Source organism: Leuresthes tenuis, unplaced genomic scaffold, assembly GCF_036924035.1.
Source record: "Leuresthes tenuis unplaced genomic scaffold, fLeuTen1.0.hap1 SCAF_13, whole genome shotgun sequence".
In the NCBI taxonomy this organism is placed as follows: Eukaryota; Metazoa; Chordata; class Actinopteri; order Atheriniformes; family Atherinopsidae; genus Leuresthes; species Leuresthes tenuis.
This window is the reverse complement of record NW_027325367.1, coordinates 6,058,485-6,076,790: the sequence shown is the minus strand read 5'-3', so window position 1 is coordinate 6,076,790 and position 18,306 is coordinate 6,058,485.

The window sequence follows — 18,306 nt, the reverse complement described above, 5'->3', positions numbered from 1 at the left end:
AACTTGAAAGACAGACCCTTTACAGTGTTGTACTAGAACATAGTAACTCGAATGAAAATGCATTTGCTGAAACTAACAGTAATGCATGGCACAAAAAACGAACAAAAAAATAAATAAAAAATGAACTGATGGCAATCACAGGCCTGCACAGTGGTTAGCACCATCGCTTCACAGCGAGAGGGTTCCAAGTTCGATCCCCACCTGGGGCCTTTCTGTGTGGAGTTTGCATGTTCTTCCTGTGTATGCGGGGGTTCTCTCTGGGTACTCTGGCTTCCTCCCACTATCCAAAAACATGCATGTTCGGTTAATTGGTGACTCTAAAATTGTACTTTGTGAGCGTACAGGGTTGTTGCCCTGTGATGGACTGGCAACCACCTCTTGCCCGAAGACTGCTGGGATAGGCTGCAGCCCCCCCTTGCGATCTGACTGACGGATTAAGCGGGTATATAGAAAAGGGATGGATGATGTCAATGACTACAATATGTACAGCTGCTATGGTTACAAATCTGCATAGGTGATTTGGAGATACATGGAGGGAAATTGGCACTGCTATTGATGTCCTTAATAATTAACTTTAGTAACAAAGATTAGTAACAAAAAAAAAAAAAAACAGTATTAGTGTCTGCACTTTTCTTTTGTTGTCCTTTTGGCGTTTTTTATTCAAATTATTTCCCAGAATTACTGTAAAATGTCATTTGTAAGTGTCGTGAAAAGTTTAATACTCCCCTGATTGTGCCAAAGCTCTGCTTGTAACCAATGAAAAGAGGCAAGCTAGTGTACAGCCTGTCCTCTCAGCAGTTTGGCACGCAGGTCTCAAAGTGAACAGATTGAAACAGTAAGTGGGGTAAAGAGAATGCATGAAAAGAAAACAAACTAATAAAGAGCATCTCAAGATACGGGTCATCCCTGCATTTCCCTAGATTTGGAAACTTTTCAGACCAAATGAAAAAAAAATGTGCATTTGATTAAATACTAATATCTGAGCGGAGCGCCAGACTCTCTCATCGTGTTGCTGCTCACAAGAGATCTCTCCCTGATTTTAGAGCAAAATACAGGGGTTATTGGAAGGATACAGGAAGTATTCCAGCGGAGAGCCCCTAAACCCTGATGTCAGATGTTTTATTATTAAAACTCAGTCCACTCTTTGCAGTTCTCAGGGGCTTATTGCCTGAGAGGAAGAGATGGGACAGGCTGGAGTCGTTCATAATCCCAGATACAACAAACACATTTTAACTGATCATCTACAGTAACACCAATGGAAATGAACATTCAATAGACTATAAACTGTCCTTTTTGTTCTTATTTCATATGTTGAGCACAGAGGAAAACTGGAAAAGAGAGGATGAGGGAGCTTTAACACTTTCTGGACAGCACTGCAAAGTTTGACCGCAAGATTGCAAAACAATCTGATTTTACTAGTATAACAAAATCTTACAACTTCCCAATGTCACAAAGCTCTTCGACTCTTTATTACATAAGATCCGATGTCAATATTAACTAGAAATTTTCTCTGGTTCCATTCTGAATGACTGAGCTGGAAGTGTCAACCTCTCCTACTTCATATTCTGCTTTATTTTACAACTATTTTACAACTTACATTCCTAAAACTACACAGGTTAATGTTTTGAATTGTGTCGTATATTGTAAAAAGGAAAAAAATCAGGGAACTGATGCCAAAGTTTCACTTATCTCTTCAGCCCAAATAGTTCAAAGCTGGAGGCATGTTGCACGCATACAACTGTGGAACTACAGCATATGCCCACTTCCCAAACATGTTGCATCACTGTTTTCAAGCCATGTTTAAACAATCTATGATGTAAACTTCCTCTTTTTTTAGATTTTCTGCCATACTGGCTTTCATCAAAAACCCCCAAGTGCTTCTCACAGGCCTCAATTTTCAAGTCTTTGTTTCCTTTGATGTTTTTGAAGTCACTGAAAGACTTACAAAACTGGGCTTCACACCAAGGTGTATGTCATTCATTTTTGTTTTTAGGATATCTTTTAAAGTTTTAAAAGTTAAATTCATAAAAGAAACTCAATTCTCTATGCACAAAAACATGGAATTTGATCCCCAGAGAGCATTTTCATGAACAAAATGTGTTTCACTGAAAGGATAGGAATTAACTCTGGTATACATTCTCATAGTACACTCTCCATACATCAAACATGATGCTGTGAAGACATTTAGCAGACGTCTGTTGCACAGAATGCCTTTCGATGAACTTACGGCTAAAATTGCACAGTATATAAAGGCCTTAAGTCAGTCTTAAGGATGTGAATACCTGATTGTACTTTATCGAAAAGGTTTTTAAATAAATTTTGCAGACAATGCACATAAGCAAGGCAAGTTTAAAACAAACAGAACAAATCTCAGGTATTCCACTAGAAATAAAAGTCCACAAAACAGGAACCAAAGAAGAGACTAGTAAATGACCCAGCAAAGCCAAAAGAAAAAATAAATGGGCTGTATATTCATAGGAGGTGGTAATGACAAACACAGAACATCTGGGAGGCAATTGGTGATTGAAACCTGGTGTGAAAGCAAGAGCAGGAAGCAAATGCAGCTGGAATTAACAAGGGAGGCAAGTATGACTAAATATAACAGGAAGAAAGACTGGAATACAGAATGTGAGAAAAAACAATTTTAACCAAACTCAAGACAAGAGTTTTATAAAAGCCATAAACACAAGAAAACCTAAACCAACTCAAAAACACCAGAAGATAACAAACCATATCATCAGAATCCATAGACCATGAAATAAAGTCATTCAAATTCTACTTACTCAATATGGGTTATCATTCCAATTAGGTTCTCCATGGCATTTCTTTTATTATCATCCATTTGAACAGCCACTGTTGCATTTATGTCATTGAGATAGCAGACCCAAATGCAGGACTACAACAAAATATGTAGGATTCTAAAGGCTTTGATAATTAACTTACACAGAAAGAAATTGGCAGCTGAAGACCGACTGATGAGGCTCGAGTACAACAGAGAAGCAACAAAATAAAACAGGAAGTCAACAAAACAATTAATACCCTTCAAAATAAAACATTTTGCAAAGTAACTAAGGAGCAAGAGGAAAACTGACTGGTTTGGTATATTTGCTTTATATCATTTAAAAACAGATGCAATGGTTATAGAGAAAATGAACTGTATGGAAAAGAGCTAATTAAACAATGCAATAAAGTTATTAATAAAGTGGCCTTGAAAGAGGGCAAATTGGATGTGAGATCATATCTCAGCAAGAAATTTGTGGCATTTGACAACGGGTGAGGTGCAGTTACAAGCAAAAACATGTTTTCCATGTTTTCATGCTTTTAACCTGATCAAGTTGCCATGGCAACTCTGCTCAGCTGAACTACTCAACCTCTTTGATGCTGCTTGCAGAAATATTTGAGTGTGACATCTCAGCAGAGTGGGTCCTGTCAACAACACATGAATTCAAGTCAAGCTCAATCTGTAAGATACAACATCGACAAGTTGATCAACGAGAAAAAGTTGTTGTGGATTGTTTTGGTCATAGTTCAATGCAGAGTTGTTGCATCAACTGAACATTGGCTAAAGTTTTTCCCACTTAGAAGCTTAATCTCAGTAATATATTTTTTTATCTCTTTATGGTTGAGTTTGTGTGGCTGCCTCTGTCACAGCACAGACTAAACACCCACCCACAGGTAGAGGAATATGTAATATTCCCTAATAGAATGTCTGTCAAGTCCAAAATAAGTAGAATTCCCCATTTCAAATTGAATTGTATCATATTCACTGAACTGAGTTGCTGTAGCGAAAAAAAGTGGGTCAGTGATTCATAAAATATTAACAGTTGTTGTGCATTTTAAGTTAAGATTGTAAGATTGGTAAAAGAAGGTGGTTGAAAGAAATCATTAAATAGACAACAAATGAATTTACTGCAAAAGAATCTGCACAGGGGGATTGCGTAAGTATTCTGGCCTTGAACGAAAGTGGATGGGACTACAGTTGAGAAAGCGTGTGTGTGTATGTCTGTTGTCAGTGTATGTACTACATTGTAGCTGTGTTTTTAGAGGCCTAATGTTTCCTGACATCGCACAGTTAAAGTATCATAGAAGCAGAGTGATCGCCTCTGGCTAGTGGGAAAGAGACTGCCTGGGGCCTTTCGCTTTGGGCAAGAGTGTGTGCATATATATATATATATATATATATATATATATATATGTGTGTGTGTGGGTGGGAGTGTGTGTGCGTGTGTGGTAAAACAACCTTTCAACATGCAATATTCTCTATGTCATCAGCTTAAGCAGCTAAACTGGGTGTTCAAGAGAGAAAGGCGGAGGACAGGAGGAGGGAGGGTAAAGAAAGAGGCAGATGGGAGCCAGAGAAAGAGGAGGAAAAGCTCTCACGACTGATGCACAACATCACAGCCTGACTCTGCACTGGACTCTTCTTTTAACGAAGAGGGAAATGAAGATGAAGGATGGAGGAATGAGAAAAAAAAGAAGGAAGGTCCTTGTTGTTAAGTCAACTCTTTTTTATCTCATTATGCTTCCCTCTTTTTTCACTTCTCACACTCTGTCTTCCTTTAAGTGTGTGTGCCTGCTAAGTATGCTGCGATCACCATTAGCAGCGTCGCCGAAAGAAAGAGCTTTAATGTAAAATCCTGTGTGTTGTCGTTCCTGAAAAAATTGGTTTTATAATAGTCAGTGCTAAATTATTCAAGTGTTTAAGGCTCAGAAGTTTTGGCAAATTGCTTTTTTTCTGCCTTTCCTCCTTGTTTTGAGTGCAGGAGGCAGAGTCTTAACGATCTGCAACCCTGGGGTTGAAACTACTGTACTGTAGGCCTGGACTCGAGGTCTGATCTTCTCTTATTAGCACTTCCCTTTTAGTGTTTTTAAGGTGGAGATTTTCAGCTTCTATAACCAGGCAACTGGTGTTTTTTGAGAGATTATCACGATGCAATTTGTGCTAAAGAATCTTTTTTTATTGCCACTAGGTAAAAGCTGCCAAAGAAATACCTTGCAGATGTATTATTAGGACAAAAGTGCAATAGTTTTTGGCCTGTAGCTGCTGGCGTGCAGGAAAGAGTGTGGGATGAAGGGAGGGTCAGCACACAGTAGTGTATAATGGTGTCTAGTGTGAGTCCATACAACAGATGAAGTCATTTCACACCCGTCTGTGAATGAAATGAGAGACCAGCGATACCATCTCCCCTCATGCCCGCTCTCTGCCAGCCGAGCTTTTGATCTTCCCGAGCGGCACTGAAATGATCTTCTGTCCGAGTTTTTACAGCAAATCAGTGCCGGACAATTCTCTCCCTCTGTCCCCATTTTCTGTCTCGTTTCGAAAAGCTGCCGAGCCAAGAGTTCAAAGCTGGAACCCAGATGAGATGAGCAGCACTCGTGAGGAATTACATTAGTGCTTGGCTGTCCCGTGTGCCAGCACGCAATACATCAGCTAGAGAAGGGAATATTTTCATGACTTGAAAATGGCCTTATAGTGATGTGAGGGACTCACAGGGTGTTACTGAAAAACGTAAATTCCTGTGGCATAACCTGAATCCATGTCGGCTGACCTGTGATCGGGCAAAAACAGATCTTAGGTATTCAGAAATACATTTAAGAACTTATGTGATGTGGAGATGACATAATATATTCTCAATAATTTCCACACAGAAATAAATCAATCAAACTTCACCCTCTCTGTTTTGTTTTCCAACTCCTCTGCAGAGGATTTCTGGTTGTGAACCACCTGAAAATTCAAACCTCATTTAGCATTTTGTGTCCACAATGTGTCTTTAGACAAAGCCAGGGAAGCTGTTTGCACTCCTTTTCTAAAGCCAAGCTGCTGATTATAGCTTCATATTTACTTACAGACAAGAAAGAGGTAACAATCTTCTCTTATTATCGGTAAGAAAGTGAATAAACATGTTTTCCAAAATGTCAGACTATTCTTGAACTGTTTTTGTCCACTTGGTTCTTTTCATCATCCTCACATGCCACTGTGGTAGCAGTGTGGTAGAGTGTTTATGGGTAATGAAGATATAAGTACTTATATAACAAGAGTAGAAGAGGAAGGCAAAATAAGTCTTACCTGGAAAAAATGAAAGGAAAAAATATTCAAGTAAAATAGACATTTTACTTGATTGAGTGTCGTAGCCTTAAAACTGGAAGTGAGCACATCTAACAGCTTTTTTTGTAGTCAACATTTAAAGTGAAATGGATATTTACAGTGGACAGTTCAGGGTCCAATTTAACCATCTACTTTTGTTTATCTCTCTAAATTACGATGAGGTTAACCTCAAGGTTTGTTTAAAACCTGCTTTGTTTTTTGACTGTTTCTTTCCATGTTGGACTCCTTTTTAGCGCCGTTTCCATATTCTCGGATCAGTTATGATAAAGACGAACAAAACTAGAAAATTGTGCCGTAACATTTTAAGATTAAGTTCTCAAAAGGAGGAAAAGAGTATCCATTGTCACATAAAAAACACAAAAAGAAGTATGTGCTAGTGTGTCTCAACATGTCAGCGCAGACAAACACATTCACACCCTTAAATGCTGTCTCTTTCAACCCCTAACACACACACACATGCATATATCCTGTGTTCATGTGGGGAGAAAGCAACACGCAGGGAGGGAGAGGTGAGCCATGAATCATGACTATTATCATTAAGTTAAGCACCAACCAACCCCAAAGGCAGAGAAAGCCTCTGTGGAGAATCGACACTCTAAATGAGCCTGATTATTATTATTGTCCTCCAAATGAGAGTGATTAGTATTGATGTCTAAATGAGCACTGAGGTTATTATTGCCACGATTATTATTATTATTGTTATTATTGTGGCTGTGTTATGAGTAGCCTCGCTCATCTTCGCTTCATTCACTTTTAATTCCACAGGCTGCCTCTTGTACCGACAGCAGCACCACACGGCGGCTGTGACACACATACACACATATACAAGCACCCAAATCTATTAAACATTGTACTGAACAGCCATGCATGCATGGTTACACGCAGGCATATATGCCAAAAAGTTGCAGCCGTTAGAGAATATGCAATATTAACTCAAACGGACAGGCCCACATGCATATGTAAAAGCACATAATACACGAAAATCCCACTTTTATGCAGGTACATACATCAACATGTCTGCATGAACCTGCACTAACCTGGAGGAAGGTTGCATGCAGACAGGCATTAGTGTCTGACGAAGCAGATGGCTGCAATCCCCTGAAACAGAATAAATAAATCATCATTACATCTGGACAAATTATGGATATGAGGAGCCAGCTGAAAGGAACATCACATATGTTATTTCAGTTAACATGATCGACATGAGAGGCCCATTATTCCTGCCGCTTTGTTTTCAGAGCTAATTGGTGCTGCTATTCTGTGAGTGAATATGGCTGCTGTCATCTGTGGTTATGGTTTAACGTTGTTTTAATTTCACAAGATCTTAAATTTTCTTCTTAATAATCTACTTGATATTGTGAATTTTAGGTGAGAGGTTCACTTTGAGGTTAAGATTAGAATTGGGCTGGTGTGTGTGCAATCTGCGCATATTTGTGAATGTGAGGGTGTGTGTGAGCATGTGTGTCAGGAAAGCTGTCAGATCACTTCGCTGATTGGCCGATGTGACAGGCATCAAAAAGAGCCGTGGGAGGTGAAGGGAGGAGGCAGGCTGCCCAACTGTCAGTCACTGCCAGTCACAAGTCCAGCTCAGTTAACAAAGCATCACCTGGGCCTATACACACATGCACACAACCCTTCAAGCCCACATGTACTAACATAATCTATAAATCTCCATGCATACATCCTCAAATGCACAAGAGCACATTCACATAAAAAATACCTAATACCTAACTGCTTTGCACTCATGCTGACTGGCTCTACTGTACATCATCCAGACACGTGTACACACAAACAACCACACACCCACACACACACTGAGTTGTCAGTCTTAACACAGATAGGCATTCAGCTTGACAGAGTAATTATGACGTCCCACTCTGAAGGAGCCCTCGGCTGTAAGGTGAGAGTTATCGATCGCACACAGGAGGAAATTTATCAATGTCCAACCGCTCAGGTCTGACAGGAACCCAATCCACTTAGAGCACAATGTTCAAACTGGTCAGGTCTGCTCAGAAAACACACCTCTGCTCACCTCAGTGGACGAGCAGTCAGCTGGGAAGACGGCCAAGAGAGGTCATAGGGTAACTTCAGAACACTAGACGTTGTTCCTCTCAAACTGCCTCATCTTCTTTTTAAGTAAGTTTACGGCGTTATTGAGTGTCCTTAAAAACTCCAAGAAGAGTTCTGGGCTGTATGGAGGAATTGCTGCAAACTCAAAACACGTGTCTGACTACTATAAATGCAGAATATCTTATTTGAGAGGAAGTAACATGTAATCTTGACTTATTTTATATGGATTTCCTGTTGTGTGATTCTTTTTTTTTTTTTTTTAAAGAGCCTTATTTGGAAACAACCAGTTGATCTTTAAGCAGACATAAAAACTTAATAAGATCTATCTATGATGTTTTAAAAAGTCAGACTTGAGTTGGTTGTTAAAAATGGAAAACAGCAGAGCTTGAGATCAAAATCACGTTAACAATATACAGTATACGTCATAACATTCATGTACAAAAAGCTGTTCCAGAGTGGTGATTAGCTAAATATCTTTAATATATGGGAAATTGGAGCTCTCAAAATGTTATAAGAATAAAGAAAATGACTTCTTTATGTTTTACAAGCAGTTTAGGGATGTGTAAATGTATCTTGGTGGTTGCCCTTTTGAAGTAGAAATTCTTTCTTCAGACATAATTCACCATAAAATTCTACAGCAAAATTAAACATGATATAATATAATGAATATGGAAGGATGAACTAGATACTGCATTGGAAGTTAGAGCAAGAACTATACAGTTTTTTTATGTCCATGCATGTGCTGCAGCCTTTCTGTTATTTAGGCTTCATACTGGCAAAAGTGCAGCATCCTAAAACAACACTAACCTGTCAGTGTCTGCAGTATTTTGGACTTTACTGTAGATAAAAGACACCACCAATGTATTACAGTAGCGTCTAAAAGTTCAATTCTCTCTTCATAACTGTATCATTTGAATTTTCCTAAAATCTTCCGGAAGGTATTCCGATTGTAAAGTCCTGGTCAATTACAACAAAGAGAGAAAAAAAAAGTTCTTACAGCGCTGTATATCCATCCATTATCTCTAACCTGTTTTAAATTTGAATCAGTCTAAAAGGACTTTGCCACTACTGAAAATAGTTTTAATAATTGCATTGACTGCACTTAGCACCTAATCATTTAATCTTCTTAAAACCACTTATTTCCTCTGTGTGTCTTCACACTCTGAGCTCTGAGTGTGTTGAATAGCCTAAAAAGAGTGTGTCAGAATATTGAGAATCTCCCTGCACCCATGATGGTATGAGTCTTCAACACTTATCTTTAACTGACACATTACTGCATTAAGATGTGGCTATCTGCAGCTTAAGAAGGCTTTGATATCAGTCTTGCATATTCAGACCTGGATTCTCACCAAAGGAATATTTTCGGAATATACATTACTGAAACCAGAGATAAACAGTATATGCAGTAACTTGGTGATTCAGGGAGTGTTCGATCTAATTGGATTCAGTTTAACTCCTGTTGATGGGCCACATAAGATCTTAACATGTAAGTCCACAAAACAACCAGGTTCCATGTTCCATCTTATCAATAATAAAAACTGAAATCTCTCATCTATATTTGTCAGAAACTATAGCTTCAATACTTGTTGCATGATGGGAAACATCTCTAAACTGCAGTTGTCAGGTCTTTCCTCTGATGTTCTATGTTCAAATCTGGGCTTTGACTGGGCCACTCATGTCTTAGGTGGCTGGAGCATGATTTCTGCAAATAACTTTAAGCTTTTGAATGTATTCATTTTTCATCTTTAGTTCAAACCAGTCTCCTTGCCCCAACCGTTGAAAGTCAATCATAAGCATGATGCTACCACCACCATGCTTTACAATTGGTTTAGCCATGTGACGAGCAGTTTGTAGGGTAGTTTAAGAAGCTCTGCTCAAACACTTGTAGTACATGCCTTGTAGTATTCATCCAAGTGGCTTCCATCTAAGTCCTTCACTGTAAAAGCCTAACTGAAGGAGAGCTGCTGCAATTATCATCCATCTTCACTGATGACTCATCAGGGCACAGACACAGGACTTTTGGGGTTGTTCTGTTGTCTATTGCGGATCCTATGACTCCTGTCAGTTGTCGGGTGGTGTATCCTTGGATTGGGTTTGAGCCAATGCAACTTCAGATGATTGATCAAAGTCACCTCTATGAAGATCTCCATGGACTATAGGTCCTGGTCTGTGTACTGATATACAGCACAACCTTATATCTTATAGCAAAGGATATGAAGTCTTTCATACAATTAAACAAATGTGCAATGATTCGTATTTGTAGGTTGTTAGATGAATTTAAAACTCACAAAAGCACAATAAAGCATGTAAATTCAAGGAGTCGTGCTCTGAATGACATCAACATGCAACAAAGGCTGTCAGCATCGTTTATTTACATGATCGTTACATCCCAAGCTTGAATTGATACATGAATTGCATGGCCATGAACTACAAAAATGGATAAGGGGTGTTAACAGTTTAGTCTTGATGTTGTTCACTGTGAGATTAGTGATATAAAGGTTGAAAGCACCATGTGTGTTGAGATTAAACAGCGACAGTTATCATGCAGTAACAGTAAGAATGACAACAAACCTCAAATGTGTGCTGATAAAAATCCCCTGATAAAAAAATTGCATTACAGACACAACAACAATGGCAATAGACACCACAGAAACTAACTTCTGTAGTGACTATTGTAGTGCCATTGTTTGTAAAGTCAATGGTTGTTTGAATAACTAGTGTTTTTATGCTAGGGATGAATGTCACTGTGCTCTCGGTGAATTGGTGTAAAGGATTTTACAGTAACACTACAGGTCATGTTAATCTATTCTAACTATGACAATGGCAAACATAACAAAAAGCATGAATATATTTAATTTTCCATTTTCAAACATTGTAAATAGTAGAAAAAACACCATCTTGCAGGAAATGCTTATTTTCCAGGATACAAAGATACAATTTATCCAGGTGGTTTTATTTCTGGTGTTGTATACATTCAGATGAAATGTGCTTTATTCTAACACCCATCAGAAAGGAACCGAGATGGGCTATTTATTTCCTTGAAACCATTTTAGCAATTTACTGGATCATAAAGAAACAGATTGCTCCCTCCATTTATCGTAGTTTGGTCAATATTTCTGTCAGAAGACTGCTTTCAAAATGAGATTGTCATGAGAATGGCCTGTTGACAGAATGTCAAAAAAATGTGGTGAAAAACACATCCATTAGGGACATGCATGTGTGTGCACGAGTGCAAGTGTGTGTTTTAAAGTTTTGATCTAATGCGCACCTTGGGAAAACATGGTGCACTTTGTGTGTGTCCGTGTGTGTTATTTGTCTTTTCTTTCATTGACTCGACCATCATAGCAACTGAGCACCTGTGGACATCTGCCTGCACCCTGAGGGGATGTCCACACCTTCATTTTTCCTCAGACAATGAGTGGAATCATTTCCACTCACGCAGACCCCTCCATCATTATTGACACACAATTATTGATCAAGACCTTGGCTGGTAAATTACAACCTATTAGTCAAACTCTTTCCCCCAGATTTGAAAAGACTAAAGACTGGAAGGATGATAGAGTGAAAGTATGGACAACTTTGACGGTCTGTAATGGGGTGTACTCTGCTGCCTGGCATCATATATTCTAAAATTCTTCTTTTTTTCCTAGTAAGGAGATTTATTACGTGAATGCAGATTAAACAGCAGACAAATACGAACTTGTGTCGCCCATTCCTCAAAGTGCTGCTGACTGAATCAACATTAGTTCAAGGAAGTCAAGGTTCCAGGTGAAATCTACAACACTGAAGTTAGAGAGCACACCAGCCCCGCTTAATTTTTTTCCTCCTCTCTCTTTTTTTTGATGTTTTGCCTGAAGCCTATTCTACTAAAGAGAAGTAATTTGGCTTATCTTATCCCAGAGACCTAGCAGCTGCTTTTTATTCTTTTTTGTGAGGTCTTTTTTCTCATTTAGTCCAACAAAGATTGTCCTCATAGATTGACCTTCTCTGTGCCTGCAGGCCGTTGCCCTCATGCCAGTAACTAGATAACACACTCTATCAGAGATTTGAGAAAATCATTGGGAAAGCAGTGGGGCTGATAGTGGCATCAATCCTAACCTGACACCAGGCTGGGTCAACCATTTATCTCTCCACACCGCCTCTGGTCACAACAGCGGCCATCTTGCTCTGCTACATCCTTCTTTAATAACCTTGGCCATGTCTCTTTGCAGACTGAGAGGATAAGGCACCGCGACACTCGTAGCGCCCCGCCTGATCTCTTCTGTTTTGTTTGCATTTTACCCATGAAAATCACATCCGAACACATTTACCGTGTGCAGCTGAGATTGAGAAGATTCTCCAGCCCCCACACATGCACGCACAGAGGGCCAAAGCTCACAAACTCGTTAGCATAGGAGTTAATGGTGACTCCACTGTCATTAATTCCCCATGGTGCTTGACTTAAATGCTTCTATATTGGTAGGGTGAGAGCTTCCCAGAGGCCTCCTAGAGCTGAGATCATTGTTTTTCACTTACTAACAATGAACTTATGATCAGTGCGCCACAAGGCTCTTAAAAAATGCCCCACAGGATCATTACAGACCCTGTGTGTGTCTATGTATGTGTGTGAGACTGTGTGTGTTGATGCCAATGAGGCCGGCAGAGCAGCAGTGTGTCCGAGGCTCATCTCGTTGCTCTGTGGCGCAGCCAGGATGAGTGGGGAGGTTAAATGGGGCGTCATCAATCTCAATGAAGTGCAATTATTTTCTCACTTATTAATCATTGCAGGCTAATAGCTAGTGGCAAAGCTGGGCCCACCATTTGTCAAACTTAGCAGATTTCTGTAATTTTGTTTCCCCGTTTCCCTTGCAATGTTTGTGTAGACTTTGGCAGATATCTATGGAGGGCTGCAATAAGTCCGTGCCTCCAAGTATCTATCTCCTACCTGCACTGCAGAACTAACTGAACTTCTTGCTGTTTCTCTGTGTGAGTGATTCTCTCCATTTCAGAGCTGACTGACTATTTCATGGTCTGTGGCAGAGCAGAATAGAAGGCTTTATTTGCAGGGTGCAGCATCGACACCATATTGATGGTTAAACATAGAATTCAAACCCTTAGAAACTTTACACATTACTCCATACTGTGTGTTGACTCTTTCTACCTCTAATATGATATGAGCACATATTCTCTTTAGTAAACACTGTATGCAATCAGAGGGAAAAAATACATATTACATTATTACATTATCACATATTACATATTTCCACAATAAAAACTACATGCAGAAGCACTGCCATTAACTTGACATTATAAGAAAGTTTATTATGCACATTTTCATCACAAGATCTAGTTGGAACAATGCCTAATAGGGTCATGATTACAGAGTCACTTAATCTAAAAAAAGAGAGGCATCTATTTACTACAGTTTAGTTAACCTTTGTTTGTCTAATACACCGCTGATTACGTCCAGCGATGTTACAGTGTACTGAGCTATTCTCACTCCTTACCCGTCACAAACTGCTGCTTGGTCAGGAACTCACTGCATCAGTTTTAAATACACAGGATACCCCCAAGGCATTACCTTACAATGTGTAGAGGAATTCCTGAACTGGTAATATAGCAGTTGGGATATGCATCACCACAGCAATGTGGAAAATGTTGGCGAAGCTTTCCAATATAGATTATACTTTATTATTGTTTTCTTTTTTTTTATTAAGACATTTTTGGACTCCAGTGGTCTGTATTTGAAAGTGTAGAGATACAGGGAAAAGAATGACATGCAGCGAAGGGCCAAAAGTAAGACTCCATACATGCAGCTCCTACTTAACCGACTGAGTTTCCTAGTACATGTTTTATTGTGTATTGTATTGCCTAACCATGATGTTTTCCTTGTTGCTATTATGAAATTTTGTTAATGTTGTTGTGTATGTGCATGTAAGTGCCTCTGCACAATAATAAAAGCCAGCTACAACAGATGCAAAGTCTCTGTGTCAATTTGTAAACATGTATGACAGGCACTAGGCCAATATATGGAAACTAATACAACACATCATTTTGAACAGGACACAAGCATGCTTTCAGCACTCGGGAAAATAAGCAATTTAGAAGTTTGAATTAAAGAAAACCCCACTCATTTACAACCCTATATAACCACCAGGATGGTATTTGTCTAGTATTGGATAAGAATGAATGTATGTGATGTATATGCCAACCCAAGCACTTGAATAAAGCTTCATTTAAAACTTCAACTGTGTCTCTTCACTTCCTGAAAGGGCTTTTCACCAAGCGTCAGTATGTAACAAGTTGGGAATAAGAATGTTTAGCACCTGGAGAATACCTTTGCACGGGTTCAATGTGAACTGATGCAAAAGCAAGCTATTCATGTGCTGTTACCTCTACACTAATTTTCAGACTTCACATTAAATATCTTTTTCTGTTCTGTTTTATATGACATGGCTTGTGCTCATAGACTGTTGGGAAAATGGGAAAATGTAGAATATCAACAACCAAACAAAGAGCTAAAAACAGCAGTTCAGAAACCAAACCACACACACCTGTGTCTGATCCAACAATGACAAATAAAAGTATGAATATTAGGTATGTGGATGACTCATCCTGCCCTCGGATATACATAACACACATAAGAAGTTAGCTGATGTAGAATAATGGGAGGATCCTGCTGACCAATCAGAGCAGAATGTCAGTGACTTTAAAATACACACTGTTAGCAACCCAGTCACCAGAAAAACATGTTGCTATGTTACTGGAATCCACAATCATTATTATGTACAATGTCTAAATACCTTATATAGCCATTTTATGTCTTCAAATATTTGTTTGTTTTATATTTTGGATGCATGCACAACAGAATTTTTTTCAAATTTATCACAAAACTTTCAAAATAAGGATGATATATTCAGTTTTTTTCTGTTGCTTTCAAGTGGCCTCTGAAATCAGTTCATGCAGTTTCAAAAACCTTCAGATGAGAACCGTTATGTATTTTGAATCCCCTAAAATAGATTGTGTAAGAATATAGAATAAATGTCTCGAGTCTATCCGATACAACACCACATCTCAGCAGCTAAAGTTATTTGAAATTTGAATTATTTTATCAATCAGCTACATTCTGTGAGCTGTTCAGTCCTGAATTATCACAGTATTTTCCAGCACATTTATGCAATGATTGATGTTTACTTGTCCATGAAATTTTTAGAAGACCACTTAAAATTTGAAACCAAGTTTTATCACTTAACCAAGGTTTTTTCAGACCCGTCTTCATGAGCAAAATTGATGCAGTGAGGACGTAACTATAAGTGAATAATATCCATTTTCTGTACATCATAGTGCAACGTTTGGATGCTTGCATGCAACCAGTATTCTTTAGTTTCTCACTTGAATTTAAGAACCTCTGGGTCACAGTGTCAGGAAAAACCATGCGCCAAAAGCACGTCTGCAGGATGCAGTGGCTCAGGAGCTCTGTCTGCCAGATGTGTTCGACTGTGCTATTGTCTTATATGACTTCATTAATGGGAGTATGAGAGGAAGAATCATGAGAACAAGAACTGCATGAATGAGAAATACATTTTCATTGTATTCAGCTTTCTGTAATTTAACTCAGTGTAACCTCAGCATTAACTCCACTTGATTCAAGAGACACAGTGATGCATAATTGGTTTGAGTGATCTGTAATTTGCCCACAGCTAAATGATGAAAACGAGACAGATGTGTTTAAAGGAATAACGCAGCCCTGTGGTTGTGTTTGGTTTGGCAGCATTTGTACTGAAGACTTGAGGTTTCTGAGTGGAAAAAAAATTCAATGACGGTCAGTGTGGGACATCTAGTGGCAGAAATGGAACAGAGCACTTGACTGGAACTTTCTGTTAACTCAGTTTTACTGTCACTCCAGTTGTATCTGATTTAATGTAGGATGTCTGACAAGGTCTGAAGTAATTTACAAAGATTAGAAAATATCTTCTCTCCAAACTACACAATGTACAAAAACTAGTGGAGCATTAAGGATCATGAAAACCAAAAGTTATAGTAGGTGGTGGGAGAACTGATGTTATACATTGATTTTGTGTTGGGGCAGACGCAACAGACACCTTTTAGGTAAGGAAGAAGAACAAAAAGTTTATGTGAGGTGTGGGTAGGGTCTTTGTTCACATACTACACATCTGAAAAGGCAAAAGACATGTCCCATGAGTCCTCTCTGTAGTTTTGACAATTCATTGCAATCTGAAGCAATACAGCTGACAAAAAAGCAATACGTGAAGGTAATTCTCTCTCAGTGCTTCCTTTCAAGAATCAAGAATCTTTATTGTCACTATGCAGGCATAATTAAATTTTGTTCAGGAGCTCCTGGCTTAGAAAATGTTGCTTGGGGAAAGTGAAGGGTTTGCTTTTCTGAACTGCTGCAGAAAGTGGAGAGTTACTTTGCTTCTTTGACCAATCAGCTGCGGGACCGAGTCAGCTGTCCGATGCTCCTGTCTTTATAGGGGAATGTGTTATGCAGTGATGGGTGGACTGAAGGGGACCTCCTGAAGTCTGTAATTATCTCTGATTTGGTCAACATTTAGAAAACGGTTATTATTTCCATGCAAGTCCACTAGTAGTTCCACTTCCTCTCACTCATCGTGTTTGGGAATGAGGCCTACTATCTTCAAACTGGATGTGGTTTGCACTGTTTTGGCAGAATAATAATCAGGAAAGGATTAGGGGGTGACTGGGTTGAATACAGAACAAGTCTGTGAACCGCATTCTGCATGAGGATCCTCTTCCAGATATGATAAGGAGAGATGAACGGTATACGAATGTGGCATCATCAGAGGAGCAGTTGGGCTGATGTGCAAATTAGAGAGGGTCCAGAGATGTGAAGTGCAGATTTAATATGGCTCATGACTAGTGTCCTGAAGTACTTTGTGATTACTGGTTTAAGTCCTACGGGGCAGTAATCACTCTGGCAGGTCTTTTTTTTTTGTTGGTATGACAGAGTTAAAGCAGGCTGAAGGTAATGTATGATAACTTAAACAGGTAAATGAGTTAGAAAGTTTTACACACTTTGGCTCTATGAGCATTTCTCTGTTCTATGAGGTCACTGCAGCCTTCCACAAGATCAGTATCATAATAAGACAAAAGCGATGGTAAGTTATAGTGACACATTTGATGGCTATTACATAATCATGCTCCAACTTTGAAAAAAAAACTTTACAACTGCTAATCAGTTTATCTTAAAGTAAGACACAACATAACCATGATGATGAGGATATGTTTTTCTTTATGGAGTTATTTTTGTGGTTCTTTTGTTTTTTTCATCTGCCCACATGAATTTAGTCTCTTTACTTTCTTAGATCTGTGTGCAATTCTGCTTGGTGGTTGTTTCGTCTCACTATTTTTTGTGTCTTAGAGGTTGTTTCTGTTTTTTGTGGCCACAAGATTCTTTTGGGGGGTTGTTTTGTAGGACATTTTCCATATACTTGCATCAATTTAGTCTCTTTTTTGTGTTTTCAATCTGTTTCCTTAAGGAGATATTTGTGGGTATTTTGCACTGATCTGCAAGTCTTTATTTATTTTGATTCACTGTGGTGTATTTTATCACGTTGCATCTCACTCTTGTAACAGATTTGTAGATACCTGGGATCCAAGTGCAGAGAAAGCCACGAGAAAAAAAAACTTTTACTGTCCAGTCCAAACTCATGCACATGCAAGCAGGTAGCAAGGGCAAACAAATCCAATCAATGAAAAGGCAAAAACAAAGCCTCTTGATACGGGCAAACAATTCTCAAAAATCTGAAAGGCATGTACATCCGTAGAGACAATCTGGTAGAGAACCGAATGAAACACTGGGAATAAATAGGGTGTGACTAATGACAAATCTCAGTACAGGTGTGTGGGAAAAATTGCCGGGGAAACAACAGGAAGTAAAGTCAACCAAAATGCACAAACCAAAATAAAACAGGAAGTAAACAGAAGACACAAAGACAAGGCAAGATATCACAACTCTGGTCATTGATGGTGAATGGTGTAATTCTGAGTGTCATAGTGGTTGTTGTTTTCTCTTTTTTCCATATTTTGCAGTAAATTAGCATCTGTTTGTGTTTGATTTGCTTGTTTATTTATGTTTTCCCTCTTTTCTTTATTCTCTCTTATTGTTG